Source organism: Adiantum capillus-veneris, chromosome 2, assembly GCF_014529385.1.
Source record: "Adiantum capillus-veneris isolate H3 chromosome 2, ASM1452938v2, whole genome shotgun sequence".
Taxonomy (NCBI): domain Eukaryota; kingdom Viridiplantae; phylum Streptophyta; class Polypodiopsida; order Polypodiales; family Pteridaceae; genus Adiantum; species Adiantum capillus-veneris.
In genome coordinates, this window is record NC_140932.1 from 54,163,479 (window position 1) to 54,179,759 (window position 16,281).

Below are 16,281 nucleotides of genomic sequence, written 5' to 3' on the forward strand. Positions count from 1 at the left end.
TCCAAGATCTCTCGTAATCTTCTTGGCCCGAACATAAAGACTATGCGCTGCTGGAAAAAAATCTTCCTGGACACATGAACATTTATCTGGATTCTTTGAGTTAAATGAAATGGAGTGAATTGAGGGCCATTTTGATCATCCATTAAAGCCAACCATGCAGCTCCCAAGAAGGCACACCTGACTTATCCTCTGATTTTGCCAAAATTTCAGCAGCATCACAGCATAAATGGCTCAAAAGACCAAAAAACCAGCCATTACAACTCGAAAAAAATTTGGCAGAGTTTCCCCAGAAGTAGAGGGAACCCAAAATATAGACTATATATGTATCCATAAACTGCCAACAATAGAACCCGAGCATCAATTAGGAATCACTAGTACATAGCCTATGGCGAGGTCACGAAAAGGGTGCTCCAGCTACCTGTATCACCGAAAGGATCTCCACATTTGAGAATCCCCCGGCTCAATAAAACCTCACGCTATCGACCTTCACACGAAGGCTCATGCAAATCGCGTATAGTCAAGTCTCAGAAATGACTATCTTCTAGAACAAGTCTCAGAAATGGCTGGGACTGCCAAATAAAACCATATATGGCTCCACAAAGGCGTACCATGGCAGTTTCCACAAGTAACGTACAATCCAACAGACAATGCGCTCAAACAGGCGCCAAGTGATGCATACCCACAACAATTGCAAGTGACACCAATGCTAGTTTATCACTGTACTCCAACTACCTGTACCTGTGTGAATCACATGTACGTGTACCTGTCCCTGTAACCTGTAACCTGTAATCCCGAAGCTCGAACCTTGAAGCTCGAAGCAGAAGGTACTCGAAGAAGATCCTCCGTGGGGGCGCCAAAAGAATGTGAGTGGGATGGAAACACACAGAACGCCTCTATAACGACCCGACACACACTCTTGGGAAGATACACACACACACTAGGGGGCACCACTCGGCTTACACAACACACTTGGCCGAGACAGGGAACACACCTATGGAGTGAGAGGAGAGAGACTATCCACTTGCACACTCCACACAGAGAGATACACACACACACACACCCAAAAAACTCAGCTCAAAAAGGAGAGTTTCTGATGTCTAGATACAAATGGGCTTGGGTCAACACCAATGGGGCAAATAGCTCACACAATATGGGTAAAATAAGCCAAATACAATCACAAACTGGAGCAAAAACTTTGCTCATAGGAGAAACTTACACAGCCAAAACAGCAGAAAAAGAGGGAGGAATTTGGCAAAATGGACAGCGCCATCGCGTCCGGAACGGCCCAAAACCCCATTCTACAATGTCAAAGTGCTCAAATCCGACCTCGGATGAGCAGTTTACGGCCAAAACAAGCTCCAAAAACCCCAAAAACACACCTGCGGCTGTTCCTCCTCTCTTCTCCACGTTTTTTCTGGACTTCTCTCAGTTTTTTCAGTTCCCACACTTAGCTTTATTACTTGGGCACCCTTGGACTTTTAGATGACCTCAAACGGACCCCGAACATGCCAAAAACTGACCTCGCAGTGCATAGTTGTCACCCTGCTGCATCCATCCGCACACCTGGCACTCAGCTTTTTCCAATAATGCATCTTGCCACCACATGGAGTGGCCCCAAAAAGTGGTCCTCATGATGACCTTTCTGCATAATTCACACAAGAAAACACCCACGTCGTGTCCATACTTCTCCACGTGCAAGTATTGACCCCGTTCGACCTCCTGACGCCACTCGATGCCATTTGACGCACCTGCTTACCTCATGTCGTCGGCCCGCGGATAGCTTCCTCGAGAAGTTTTACGCGCTACCAACTCCTCCTTATTGTAGAAAAAACACAGTGGTACTGGTAATAGTGAAAATCGATGCACTATGTACACCCTGTCCTACCTGTACACATGTGGGCCCCACGTAACCACCTGGCTCTGAAAAATGGGCAATTCTTTATTTGATGCACCATGCATGGGTATGTACATATGCGCAATCCCTTGCTCCAAAAAACTCCTGACACCGGTAGGGTCGCATGGAAATAAGAACTTGGGTGTTGTGGTTGTGGAGCATAGGTAGTTGAAACAATGAGAGGGGTAGGAACTACATGAGTGCGATGATCCATAGGTGCATACGATTGGTACACACTTGTAGGTACTGTTGCAGGCATTGAGCTACCATGTAGCGGTGCTTTACTAACAAATGCGGTCCATGGCGTGTTTCTTGGCATTCCCATCATTGGACTAGGCATGGTAGCTGTGGTGTCATCAAGAGAAAGATGAGCTAGACTTGGAAAGGTAAAGCTATCACTTGTGGGCTCAGATTGCACTGAGACCCCTGGCAAAACAACATATGGAGGATCCATCAGACTTACCAAGGGAGTCTCCATTTGTGATAAGGTCGGTTGTTTAGCCTTCCCTGTATCCAAGAATCTCATGAGACCTGTTTAAGGCATGTGGATCCCCTTGTTCTGTCTCTGTAACTCAATCACCCTATGGATGACCTCACAAACTCTTTGTTGTTGATCCTCCACACTAGTAGCACCCATTGTGGATTGTAGGACATCTAACCAACCCACATGATAGGTGTGACCTGTGTAGGTCGGCCAGAGTTTCCGTTTGTAGTTCGTACTCCCAGTTCTCAGTTAAGAATGCTCCTTCTAGAATTGAGGTGCTAGGAGTGTCCTTTGAGCTAGATGCAATGTTGCTTTCTAGGGGTTGGCCCTTAGCGGTTGCTAAGTCAGGAGCACTCGATTGCTCTCCTAGCAAAGATATTGACATAGGAGCTTTTGATTTTAACTCTCTTCGTTGATCTGCCTTGCGTAAGCTCTCGATTTCCTTTTCCCTTGCTGCAAGAATATACCGCTCAACCTCTTGCACTTCAGCAAGGCTTCTACCATCGGGTAATATGAACTTAGAGGAAAATAACTCTAAAGAGTCAGGAGTTGCAGTGACTGAAGTATTCACATGCACATTCTCTAAGGGCATAGGGTCTACGTTGGTCATGAATGGAGAATTTACTTCCCCACCCCCCTCATTTACATCATTAGTTCCATGTTCGGAGCGAGTGGCTCTGTAAAGGTTTCCTTCAAGCGGCTAAGCACGCTAGGCCCGGATCGTGGGTCCATGGCATGCATGTCTTGGCTTGATCTATCGAGATTAGGCATTGGAAAACCCTCCATGACGTCGTAGTCAAAGGAAGAGTCACTAGCCGCTATGTTCGGGTCTTGGTTTGTACTACCCCCGGGGGATTCACCATGGAAAACTTATTGCACCACGTAAGTGCAGGGGAGGGGGGTTTTCCTACAAGTTACATAAGCATATAAGTTAAGGGTAGGCCTCCAATAATTTATCTCCTAAGCTTAAAAATAAGGGAGGGGGTATCATATTTGGGGGGCGGTAAGAAAAAGGAAAAATGAGAGAAAATTTTTGTGTTTCAAAATCATGGCTTCCCAAAAGAGTCTTCCCTGAGAATTGTGAGTCAACAGCTGCTAAGATACATGCAAGAACCAACACTACTTTGTATCAATTGCTTGTTTTGTTATTAGAGTTCATTTGTTGAGGAATGAAAGCTATAAAGAGTTTGTATAGATGCAAATTTACACGGAGAACCTAACACGACTTTATAACCATGTTTTTTGAGTAATTTAGATGGGTCAAAGTCAAAATTGGACGAGTAGCTAGAGTGCAGACTGGACGGGCATATAGTTTGAAAGTCAAACTAAGACACATTGAGGGTACATCTGGTTATCAATAGAAGTGGATCTTTAGTACATTGCTAGTCACTATGCTACATGCTCTTTGACTAGTTTTACTTAGTTAGATCATGTGAGACCTAAATTTTATATGTAAGATAGGGGTATGATAGTTTTTTGCATTGACTTTAGTATAAGCGTAGAAAGGGGGATCATATTCCCTAATATGAGTCGTATATAGGGGTTTTATCAAAGTTGTCCGCTCGTAGGTGGCATCCTGTTTTGTATATAGAGTGAATCTCCTAGGGTACTACCTTGGGTCCGGGCCGAGGGCCCGGAACCTAAGGTAGGTGGATAATGAGAACTTGCATACGTCAAAATTCTCTCTAGTTGCTCCGTGCTAGCACATGACCAGAGCGCAGATGCATGTGTCTTTGACACCCTACAAGCATCGACGAATAACCTCGAAGGTTAACCGCTTACTTTTTTAGGCGTCCGTTTTTACTCGTTTTCTTTTTTATGTTTTTTAATGATCAATTTTTTGATTAAAGTGTGTGATAGCTCAAAACGAGTGTATCACTCAGAGGGTCGCGGTGTGCTTTACAGCACAATGTTCGGTCACTTGAAGCTCCGTTGGTCCTCAAAAAAGTCGATTTTTAGCTACGTGTGAAGCTAAAATACGTAATTTTAAAGGGCGACTGAGGCCTGAGCCTGAGCATGAGCTTAGGCTTGGGTTTGAGAGATATTCTTGATCCCGGTCCTACCTTTAAATTTTTTTTAAAAAATAATATATAGATATATATATAATTATTATTATTATTATTATTATTTTTTTTTTTTTTTTTGGGATAAGTTCGCCGCGGCCTGCGCGCAAGCACACACACACACTCTACCTACTTACAACTAATACACCTACTATTACACACTAACACGCTTCATTAGCTCTCACAGATCTACTTCCTACTTACTATACATTACATTAAACAAAACTAACAACCTTAATATTAATACCTTAGCACAGAGAAAACACAGTAACCTTTCAAAAATTCATTAACAAAGAAATACACAGTAGCAACACAAAATCCTTCTTCTCAACACACACACCTTCCTTTCCTACCTTTCCTACAATTGAAATTGCATTACAAAAGAAGCACAAAGTGCCATTCAAGCTTAGTGTATGGCATTCCCCGGCAGCGGTGCCAAAAATGTGCGCGTATATCGCACGTGTCAATGTAAGGAACTTGCCGATACACTGTGTGCGAGCCACAAATGGCTCCAAGCACACAACAAGCCTAAACTGGTAAGCTCAAAGATGGCGATGGTGTGTCACTCACCGCTCTACACTTGCTGTCGTGGAAGATTCCTCGCTGCAAGAAAGAGGGCGACGCCGCTACGCCGCGCTCAACTGCCTCGCCGTCATCGTGTCGCCGCAATGCTCTCTCTCTCTCTCTCTCTCTCTCTCTCTCTCTCTCTCTCTCTCTCTCTCTCTCGTGCGCGTGCATACACACACACACAAGGAGATGAAGAAGAAGAAGATGGAGATGTAGCAAGAGCACTCTTCAATTGCACAAATGAGAGAATGAGTGAATTTTAGGTTTAGTTGACTTTTATATGAGCTTGCCCCATTTACACTTGGGCGCCCATGCTTAGCCAACTAATCCCCCGAATGTTCCAGTTAGAGTGCGCCTCTCATCAGCGATCACTCTTACCCTTTTCCTATTGGACCGACAAGCCCGGTACCTTACTCTACCAAATAAATAATACGGTGTCCATCTTAGGTGATAGGAATGTGTGTGAGGGTCTTCCCATAGTTTCCCAACGATTGTTAGTCAGAATGCTAACCCCAATGCCACCATCAAGGATTCCCTTCACAGTTAATCCCTTAGTAGTGATTGGTATGGTCGCATTGGATTCATCACCCACAAAGTAATGTCCCAACTTGTTAACATCATATTGGTACTCACCTATGTCTCTATAGTAGACACCACATTAACTTTTGGTCGTCTATAGCTACTCACCATGATCTATCTTCTATGATAGATGAGTATGCTACTGACCCTAACTATAGAGACATAATGTCAGTCCTTGCTTTGGGGAGAAAGATGAACCATTCAGCTTGAAGGATGGTTATCTTCTCCACGGAAATAGGCTATGTGTTACCCACTCCCTTCATGAGAAATTCATGTATGAATCCCATGCTCCTCCCTATGCAGGACATAGAGGCATTCAACCTACTCTTCGAGGAGTAGAGACGTACTTCTAGTGGCCTACTGTGAAAGTTTACATACAAGAGTATGTTTCAAAATGTGTAGTATGCCAAAAGACCAAGTATGATAGAGGGAAGAAACATGGATTACTCCAGCCACCATTTCCTATCCCAAATTCAGCATGGGAGAGTATATCTATGGATTTCATCTTTGGATTACCCAAGTCTATCCATGGGAATACGAGAATATGGACAATAGTCGACACGTTAAGCAAGCAAGCACACTTTATTCCTATCAAAAAGACTATCAAGGCACACCAAATGGCAACTCTCTTCATATCACAGATTTTCAAACACCATGATTACCAACATCCATCGTGTCAGATAGAGATCCTAGAATGACCAATAATTTTTGAAAAGGTCTCTTTGAAAATCTAGGAACAAGATTAAATTTTTGTTCGGCCTATCATCCAGCCAACAGATGGCCAAAGTGAGATAGCCAATCTTACGATACTCGATCTACTAAAGACTTATGTTACCGAAGTAGATCAACACTCACAATGGAAAAAGTACTTACCTCTTATAGAGTATGCGTACAATAATGTTGTACATACATCTACGAGAAAAGCACCTTTTGAAATCGTTGAGGAAAGACCTAAAAGTCCCTTACTAGTTAAAGTACATGGGAAGATCTTCTCGCTGCCGATGAGTATAGTTGTGACCTACAAGAATATTTCCAAAAGATTAAGGAGGCTATATCCACCTCTCAACAAAGGCAAAAAGCTGATACTGAGACAAGCACAGAAGGGCCTTAACGTTCAAAGAAAATTATTGGGTCTTAATTAATTTTCCCAAGGCTTGATTGAGACAAATGACGAGCAAAAATCCTATGGGCCATCAAAAGTATTATGCCAAGCTAGCAAAAGATACTATGGCCCTTTCCAAATCTTGAAGCCCATCAATGAGATGGCTTATCAACTAAAGTTACCCAACCATTGGCTCATACACAATGCTTTTCATGTGAGCCTACTTAAGCCCTACAAAGGAGAGCCATCAAGTGAACCAATTATTGAAGACCCTCCCAAAATTGAAGACCAAGACGAGGTTCTACAGCCCAAAGCTATCCTTCCGACAAGACAAGGTACTACGACATGGTAAGATTATCTGACGATATCTTATTAAGTTCAAAAATTATCCTTTTGAAGATGCTCGATGGATGCAAGGGATACAACTAAGGATATTATGAACCTTGTCAATGCTTACAGTGCTACATTAGAGTAAGAAAATGTACAAACTTCTTTTAAATGACCAATCTTTTGTCTTATAAGACTAGTTCTCTTTTTATTGTGCACAAATAATATCATGGTTGAGCAAGAAGCAACCTACTGTGGACACTTCTAGTTGTGAGGCTGAGTACATGTAAATCTTCACGACTATGGTTGAGTGTGTATGGCTCAGATGACTTATGATGGTTGATTTGGGTGTTGGACAGGACACTAATAACACCATCTACACTGACAGTCAGAGCACACTGGCAATTGCGAGAAGCCCAATTTTGCATGCTTGCAAAAAGCACATTGAGGTGCATTAACACTATGCAGGGAGAGGCTCTCAGTAGGAGAGATCAGCTTGGCTTATGTGCCAACACAAAACAACCTTGCAGATCTTTTCACAGAGGCATTGTCTCGTGATAAGTTTGAAGCTTTCCGCAAAGCTTTGGGCTTACTCCCCTATGTGATTTGATCATGTCCTCAGGGCATGGCACTTCCCTATACTCTATGTGCTAGCTCTCATTCACCGCATCATTCCCAGCGGGCATTTGTTACCATATACATGTGGTAGTGATGTGTGTGAACACCCTTAGGGCCTCCGGGCCATTTTTTTCCTCACTAGGAGGTTTTCCCCCCGTGCATTGTATATACACCCATCACTCTAGGGCTATCCGCTAGGTAATACACTCTCTATTGTTTGCCCCGAGCTTCCTTCGTCTTCTCCAAGCTGTGTCTGTCTTCCTGCAACCCTGATTCCAACAGTCCTGGCCCTTGGGTTGACATTACTCCCTCATTGGAGAAGTGTTTTCATCCTCAGAAACACAAGTGGTTATATCTTCATAAGAGCACTAATGTTTTCCATAGTGGCATTCCTCACGGATCCAACTTTATACATGATTGGTAGACGGTTCAGTAGGAGGTTCAATGAAGCCAAAATTTATTGATTTTCTAGATTGTTGTCCCTTTGCAACCTTTTGAGAAACCGACCTTATATCCAAAATAGTTGTAGAATCGATTTATAGCTCACTTGAGTATTTGAAATGAGTTACCACAACTAGGAGGTGTCTAAATGAATGATTAAGTTTCAGAATTTTTGAAGGCACTGGAACATGCAATAATACCTCTTCTCAACTTTCCATGCGAGTAACATGCTGACATAACTCATTGACAAATATTAAGTCCTTGACTTGCTATCAATTCTCATTAGTAAAAAACCACATCATAATTGGTTGATCGAGGTTGAAAACCTGGCCTAAACATGAAGGGTCTAAATCTAGTTGCAACACGGCAAGAAAACACCAACTAGAGAGATAATCTTGCCAATTGGATTGCTTTTTGCTAACGCACACTCTTAGCATATCCTCTAGCATAAGTTTAACACTTTGTAAATTGTTTCTGGATGACTAGCAATACTGATTTATGTTTCCAAATCATTTACAAATAGTCATCTAAGAATGGCTGGTAAAATGGGGTTACATTTACTCGCAACATTGTTGAGTAAAGTGCAGGGTGCAAAAATGTATCTGGTACACCACTATCCCAAAATTCCTTGCTCCTACATGAAGTTCAAACCCAGAGGGCTAATATCACTTTTGGATAGCTGTTGGCGCTAAATCCCAAGCTAAGGCAACACTGTTCGACTAGTGTTAGCACGAGGCTACCACACATGCAGTGCAAAATATGGCCTTGAGGGTGGGGAGTCCTACGGATCATTCTTCCTCTTGCAGAGGTAGTCATTGAAAAGAAGTTATAGGTACAAGCATATATAGATGGAGGAGCCCAAGTTTGTGTCATGATGGAAGCGGCTATGAATGAGGCAGGTGATAAAGTGGTGGCTAACTCAAAGATATGCATGCCATGCCAAGGCACGGTGTTTAGGTGTGGCTCAGGAAGTTGGTGCATCCAAAGTTGGTCCGCGCTGGGAAGTGTGCTATGCAATGCAAAGGGTGCTAGCAAGCGCATGGAAAAGGGCTAAAGTAGGCATGAAAGCTCTGGGCACGCCAATGATAGCAGAAATGTATGCTTAAGACGGGTTTTTAGACCAGGAGGGGCCCTCCGAAGTGGGCTAATTAGGACGGTAGGTCAAGGTGTCCAAGATGTGGGAAATGTGTCCCAAAATGTGGTATGTGAGATACACTAGGAGCCTGTCCAGACGGCTCATAAAACAGAGCCCCGGTGTGAAAGATATGCCAGTTCGAAGTTAGAAGGCTTTGCAGATCCCAACAGATAGAGCAGATACAGACATGCGGCCAAAACTAGAATCAGTGGCCAATCTGAAGAATGATACTCACCCAGTAACCACACTTCAGTGGCAACATGTTGAGCACGCACAGATCATGGTTCGACTTGTGCCGCCCGCGTTTGCACTGAAAAGTGCCTTGTAACCGAGTTTTTCCAAGGAGGGAGGGAGGTGGTCGGCCAAGCAATGGTGGGTCTGGAGAAAACCTGTGATTCTTTTGCTCAATCCGTGCGTGCCATGCAAGATGCACACACTTGTGCCTCTCTCTACCGTCGGCTCGTATAAACCTAGCGTGAGATTACAATTTGAAAGTTTTTAATTAGATTCATCAAAGAAATTCGACATTGCAGTAAACTAGGATATGTGAGAAATGGCATACTCTCTCTCTCTCTCTCTCTCTCTCTCTCTCTCTCTCTCTCTCTTGCTCTCTCTCGCTCTCTCTAATTTGCACTAGCTTGGATGCATATTGAAACAATGATGACCAAGTTCAAATTCTAGATGTTGCAACATTTTAATCTTATACGTCTAAATTTTGAACACTTAAAAAAAAAACTAGTCTTGCTTGGTGGGCCTTGCTATAAAACATCTGTAGAATATAATAGGACATATGCAAATTCACATTTAGCATCTAGCATTGAGCGGAACAAGAGAATGACTAATTTGGCAAGGGTGTCACTGTGTGAAAGGGATATACACTTGAAAAATGCTATGGAAGGAGACAAAGTTATGTGCATCAATTGTTAGAGATTATAGGGATAGCTACATTTGAGATTATATCCAAGCAAGGTTGTACTACTATGTCTATAGATGAATGTTTTTTCTAGTATACATGCTAGATGGGGTGGTAGCCTTGTGATGCGTTTTACTTTTTTCAATGAATGACAAAAAAAATAAAACTTCCAGGAGCTTCAAAAAGCTGTGACAATGTACTGATAGATTAGGAGCTTTTTTATAGCCCGTAGACATGATAGGCTTGACTGATTTATTAAGATTGGTCACATGGTTTTTAGGCTAGTAGGTTTATGAACTTGCATTAGCCTAGGGTCATAATTGATTGCTTGTATTTCATGCATAAAATTAAAATTTCAAGTGGTTTAATCTTCTTCCAAACGAAAAGTATTTCAAATATATTTTTTCATTGAATGGTATGGTAGCGCAACATGTCGGCTCACATTTTTGAAGGTGGATTGGAGTGTGTTTTGCCTTTCTTCTTTTATAGTTCTTTGTGTTTTTCCTTTCTTATTTTGTAGTTGTTCCTAATACAATGAATGAGGACAATGATACATGTAACTTCACCTTCTGTGTTCTGTGTTATGAAATCGACAATGCATGTTGCACCGTTTGCCACACCGATTGTCGAGTCAATATTTTCAGTGATCATGCAATGCACACAAATTGCAATCAAATCTAGCTCATTGAACTTAGGGTCTAGGAGCCACTACTGAAGGACATTTATGTTACCCGCGTTCGTCTTCATTTCAAGTTTTGTAATGTCGGTTTGATTGTACAATTTATTCAAGGCAAGGTTGTTATGGTGTTGAACGTCTGACTTGTGAGTACAGATTATCGTAGTAGATTGTTGATGTAGTCATGCACATGCGCTTCATCTATAATACATGCACACAAGGTACAATTGATCTCATCTATGACTGGTTTTCTTTCATGAAAAAAATGGTGAGAAACTGAAGAGATTCAGGGTCCGTTGCATGTCTTATAGAGCATGACATCTTGTACAAAGCTGCATGTAGCCAGTGGATCGAACTTGTGATATGGCATGTGTTACAAAGCTCCCGTGCGTGACTACAAACTAGGGGTAGTTGGGCAAGATCACCGAGCAAGAGAACACATTTTTTGTTGAAGGGATCTGCCAATTTATTGCTTGTTGCATTGATATTTTGTCTTACAATTAGGTCAAAAGTCGTTTGGGTTAAATGGATCAATAGAAAAATGTGTTGAACGAGCCTACGAAGGCAATGAGTTTTGGTGGTTCGACTCCAGATTAGGCCAACTGATCATTGAATGAAATATGATTATCTTTTGTTTCAGTAGCACTAGAACAAACCTCTACCATTGGTGGATCGCATGAAACATCTGATCTTTGAGAATGCTCATCACGTCGGCAAGCATCCGAAGTACCCTCCAGCTTGATGATCTACGAAATATAACCAGGGTTTGAAAGGTCTCCGGTACTCCTTTCCGGTTTTGCCCGGCTTACTGCTGCACAGGCAAACTGCGTGGAAAAGAATTGGTGTGAATCTTGAGAATTAGGCATGGAAACCTTCTGCATCAGAATATATACTTGGAGCCGCATAATGCTATCCATAACTATAACTAGTTGCACCTGCAAAAACGAGCTGAGTAAGGTAGTTGAAGCTGGACATATTGTTCAGCTAGCCACTGCGTCTTGTTGAACAGAAAGCTGTTATGATTGAAGGATGGCCGAGGAGAGAAAGATGAAGCCACGAGAGGATAACTTACACTCCTCTCAGAACCTGCGCCGCCTGGTGCTGCAAAATCTACTAGATAGAGTAGGATCTTTGTGGAACTGGATTTTGTGTGGATGCATGCACATTCACTCTGGTGCATAAAAAGACAAGCTCCATATTCTGAGCTTTTCGCGCGGGGTATTTTTTAGAGCTTTTAATGGCAGTGATGCTTTAAAAAACAATTTATATCTAATTCCACGTGGTGGCTTCTGCATTCAGGAATCACAAAAAGAGCCTACTTCTCACATGTGACCTCCATGGCAAATATAGCGATGGCCGATCACAACCAGCATCGTGAGAGATAATTTTGCTCATAGCATCGTCTATGTTGCTTGATTGAGCACGGCCATGAAACGGCTTCTCCTTAGTAGCCCTGCAGCCACCCAATAAGCTCCAACCCTGGGCTCACCAAGTAAAAAAAAACTGTCTCTAGCCATCCGCGCCGGCGCGGACAGCTACAAACAATTTTTTTTTCACTATAAAAGTGACGAGGAAGCCCGCGCAGGTCAGCCTCATGGACAATCGCATCAATCGATGGCATGGCCATGCATTGGCATGGTGACGGCCACATGCGGATTTGTGTGCTGCGGCCTCTTCTACAGTCCAAGATGCTATGCCAGATGGGTACTCCCAGCATAACTGTTACAATTGCTTCTTCTCTATCGCCTTCTTCTCTAACGCACATAGGAGAGAGAGAGAGAGAGAGAGAGAGAGAGAGAGAGAGAGAGAGAGAGAGAGAGAGAGAGAGAGAGAGAGAGAGAGAGAGAGAGAGAGAGAGAGAGAGAGAGAGAGAGAGAGAGAGAGAGAGAGAGAGAGAGAGAGAGAGCAAGCGGCAGGCCCCTCTCGTGTTCCAACTTCCGTGTGTGAGGGTGGGGTTGGGGGGGGGCACAGTAGGAGCTAGAGGACTCTAGCCTATATGATATCAGTTCTGCCTGGAGACGCTGTGTCGACTTTGCATGCTGCCAGCCCTCAATTCAGGGACCCTCGCACAGAGAGAAGCTTGCTAGGACCAATAGGTGACAGGTCTTATTAGTACTTTAGGTTCGGGTAGAGATCAAGGGTACGAACGCTTCTGCAGGGTTGAAAAAAAATCTGTCTGTAGCCATCCGCGCCGGCGCGCACAGTTATAGACAGTTTTTTTTTCATTCATGCTCTTCGAAGGTGTTCAAAATCCCTCAGGCTTCTTTGCCTCTCTCTAGCCATCAGCGCCTGGAGAGAGAGAGAGAGAGAGAGAGAGAGAGAGAGAGAGAGAGAGAGAGAGAGAGAGAGAGAGAGAGAGTGTTTATCAAGTGGTGAGAGAGTTAGCAACAGCCTTTTCTCTCAGCTTCCGAAACACCTTGCGGACGCGCTACTTTGCTCCTCTGGACGACTTCATAGAGCTCTTCCTGTTTGCTATGTCCTTTCGGAGTCGGACAACCGTCCTTGCCAGCCTTGCCTTTCGGACAACCGTCCTTCCAACCTAGTCCTGGTCTTCTTTCTTCAGAACCTTGGGAAGGTGCCAGCCTTGCCATTCTCCCGAGTCCCTCATGATCCTTGCCCCCTTACTAGTCTCAGCTTGAAAACCCCATTAGGGGTGCATCCCCGTAAGTGGAGCTTCAATTTATATCACTCAGGCGCATGTTGATAGTATTCACCTGAGAGAGGGAGTCGAATCAACCGGATATTCCTACAATGGCTGAATCTCAGTCTTTGCCATTGCTTCTCGTTGTCCAAGCACAATAGTGCTACTGCATGCACTCCTTGCCCAACTCTACCTCTTGGACATGATGCCAACTCTAGTTGAGCTATGGATATGTCGCCTCTCTGTTGAGCATCACCTCTGAGCCATGCTAGCAATTGTCGGCTCACCACATCCCATGCAGCAAGCACATAAGACCAGGGAATGTCCGCCGATGGTTGTCTTGTTGAGGAATCGGCTGAAGTATTCCTTGACCTATCGTGAAGTGGTTGCCATTGTGATGTAGCGACTCATCTCTATGGATGGGAAAGTAAGGACGGACAAGTGTTACCATGCTGGGTTTATGGATGTTGTGTCCATTGCAAAAACCGGAGGGAACTTCCAGTTGCTTTAGGATAGCAAGTGAAGATTCACTTTGCACTCCATCAGCCTTGAAGAGTCTAAGTACAAGCTATGCAAGGTCTGAGCTGCTTGCTTCGGTGAGAAGGGGATTCCCTACATCACTACATTTGATAGGTGCACCATTGGCTATCTAGATCCCCTTATCAAGGCCAATGACACCATTAAAATTGAAATTGAGATTGGAAAGGTTGTAGAGTTCATCAAGTTTGACATTGGCAACATTGTTATGGTTACTGTGGTCGCAACAGAGGTAGGATTGGGATTATCAAGCACCGTGAAAAGCATAAGGGAAGTTTTGAAATTTTGCACGTACAAGATACTGCCGATCAAGAGTTTGCCACCCAGCTTGGCAATGTGTTTACTATTGGTAAAGGAATAAAGCCTTGGGTGACACTACCAAGAGGCAAGGGTATTAAGCTGTCTATTGTTGAAGAAGCCAAGAAAAAAGCTGGAGCTCTAAAGGGAACTGTGGCTTGAGTTTCTTTTTCGAGCAGGCTTCTCTTTTGCAGATTGATGTTCCCTTTTGAGGTATAGTACTAGGATCTCTTGACACAAAGAGTCTTTTGAATCAGGCTTGGCTTATGCTCATGTGAAATTTTTGAGCTCAAGCTAATTTTGAATGCTACGATTTCTTTTACTTTTGGGACATTTTAATATGAGTGTATCCAAGCTTCTTATTAGGATTAAGGTTGTGCTTTTGATATCTCAAATGAGAAATTTTGAAGAGGTGTATCTAAGTTTTATATTGTGCTGTTATGGTGAGCAAGAGTCTTCAGAGCTGCTTTTTACTCCGAGAGAGAGAGAGAGAGAGAGAGAGAGAGAGAGAGAGAGAGAGAGAGAGAGAGAGAGAGAGAGAGAGAGAGAGAGAGAGAGAGAGAGAGAGAGAGAGAGAGAGAGAGAAGTTAGTATCATAGAGAACAAGAAGTTGATTTCAACATACATAATCTAACTACAAATGAAGAGAAGTGCATGATGAGGCAGGTCGATGCAGGCGATGGTGATCAGATGCAGCTTCCGTTGTTGCCAAAGATGATGCGGGCGATGTTGATGTTGAGGCTAGGGCAGGTGGTGAGCGATAGGTTGGGCAAGGTAAGCTTCACACATAGAGAGTCGAAGCCTAGCAGGCCGGCACCAGATTCAGTAGGGATGCGCAATGTAGTGCCGGAGGAGGCGGCTATGTTGTGGCACCACTCAGTCCCGACCATCACCACCATTAGCACCAGAAACGCTGTGACCATGCGCTTTCCAGAATCCATCCCTCTCTCTCTTTCTCTCTCTCCCCCCCCATCGTGCTAGCTCGCTCATGTACTACTTTTTTAGCAAATTTGCATTGATGCTTCCTTCTCTTTTTAAGAGAGAGAGAGAGAGAGAGAGAGAGAGAGAGAGAGAGAGGAGAGTGAGGGTTTTTGTGTGTGTGTGTGTGTGTTGTTGCAGCCATCTCACTCGTCATCACTTTTCTCGCTCGTCGGCAAGCTCTATAAAGTTGCCTTGCTATCACCTCTACCTCTCTCTTCTCATCCATCCAGGTGCTTTTCAATACAGGCCCGTCCAATGCTTGGCTGTATCGTGCAACTTTGTTTCTATAGTATAAGGTATTGTATGTGCAAGTGCCAGCTTCGATCGCTCAACCCTAGCCAATCCCAATCCGTATTCTTTACAAAAAAAAATTTCTCAAATATATGAAGCCTAAGCAAGAAAAATTCAAGCCAAAGAAGAGTAGAAGCAGAAGCGATTATAGTTAAATAAATAGAGATTGAGCCAGAAGATAATATTTTCAAATATTGTGTTACTTTTTTTAAAAGTAAACTTTGATCTTTTGGAATTTAGGAGGTAGTCTATCCATTAAAAACTCTTTTTGTTGTAGTGCATCAATATATAACAAACAATAAATATTTTGTTGATGATAAAATTTACTAATTGCGTACAAACACTTGCTCGGGTTTGTCTTTGCTCGGAAAAACTTGCTCGGTGCATGGTAAGACTCAGGAGCAGCTTGGAAGAGGCTTGGAGACGAATTGGACGGGGAGTGCCAGGCTTTGAGCAGCCAATTGGTGGGAGTTTCGAGCGGTTTCGAGTTCCAGAGAGGGATAGCAGAGGGTGTAGAGCGGTTTGGCATAATGCCGTGGAGCGGATCGACATCGGCTTGGATGGAACTCTGAGCCCTTGCTATGCACAGTTTATTGTGGAGCTTTGGATTTGTTCGAGGCCTACCACAGGGCAAATGTGCGAAGCGGCTATCAGTGACAGAGTTTCGAATTTCAGTGAGGGATAGCAGATTGTGCGGAGCCCATTGCGTGTGGAGTTCCCTATGCGGTGGAATTG

The 16,281-nt window shown here is 43.5% G+C and overlaps 1 pseudogene; it reads left to right on the top strand.

Moving 5' to 3' along the window:
* The first annotated feature begins 13,786 nt into the window (after nt 1-13,786).
* On the top strand, nt 13,787-14,436 carry LOC147462805 (small ribosomal subunit protein eS4 pseudogene; annotated as a pseudogene).
* The last annotated feature ends 1,845 nt before the right edge of the window (nt 14,437-16,281 follow it).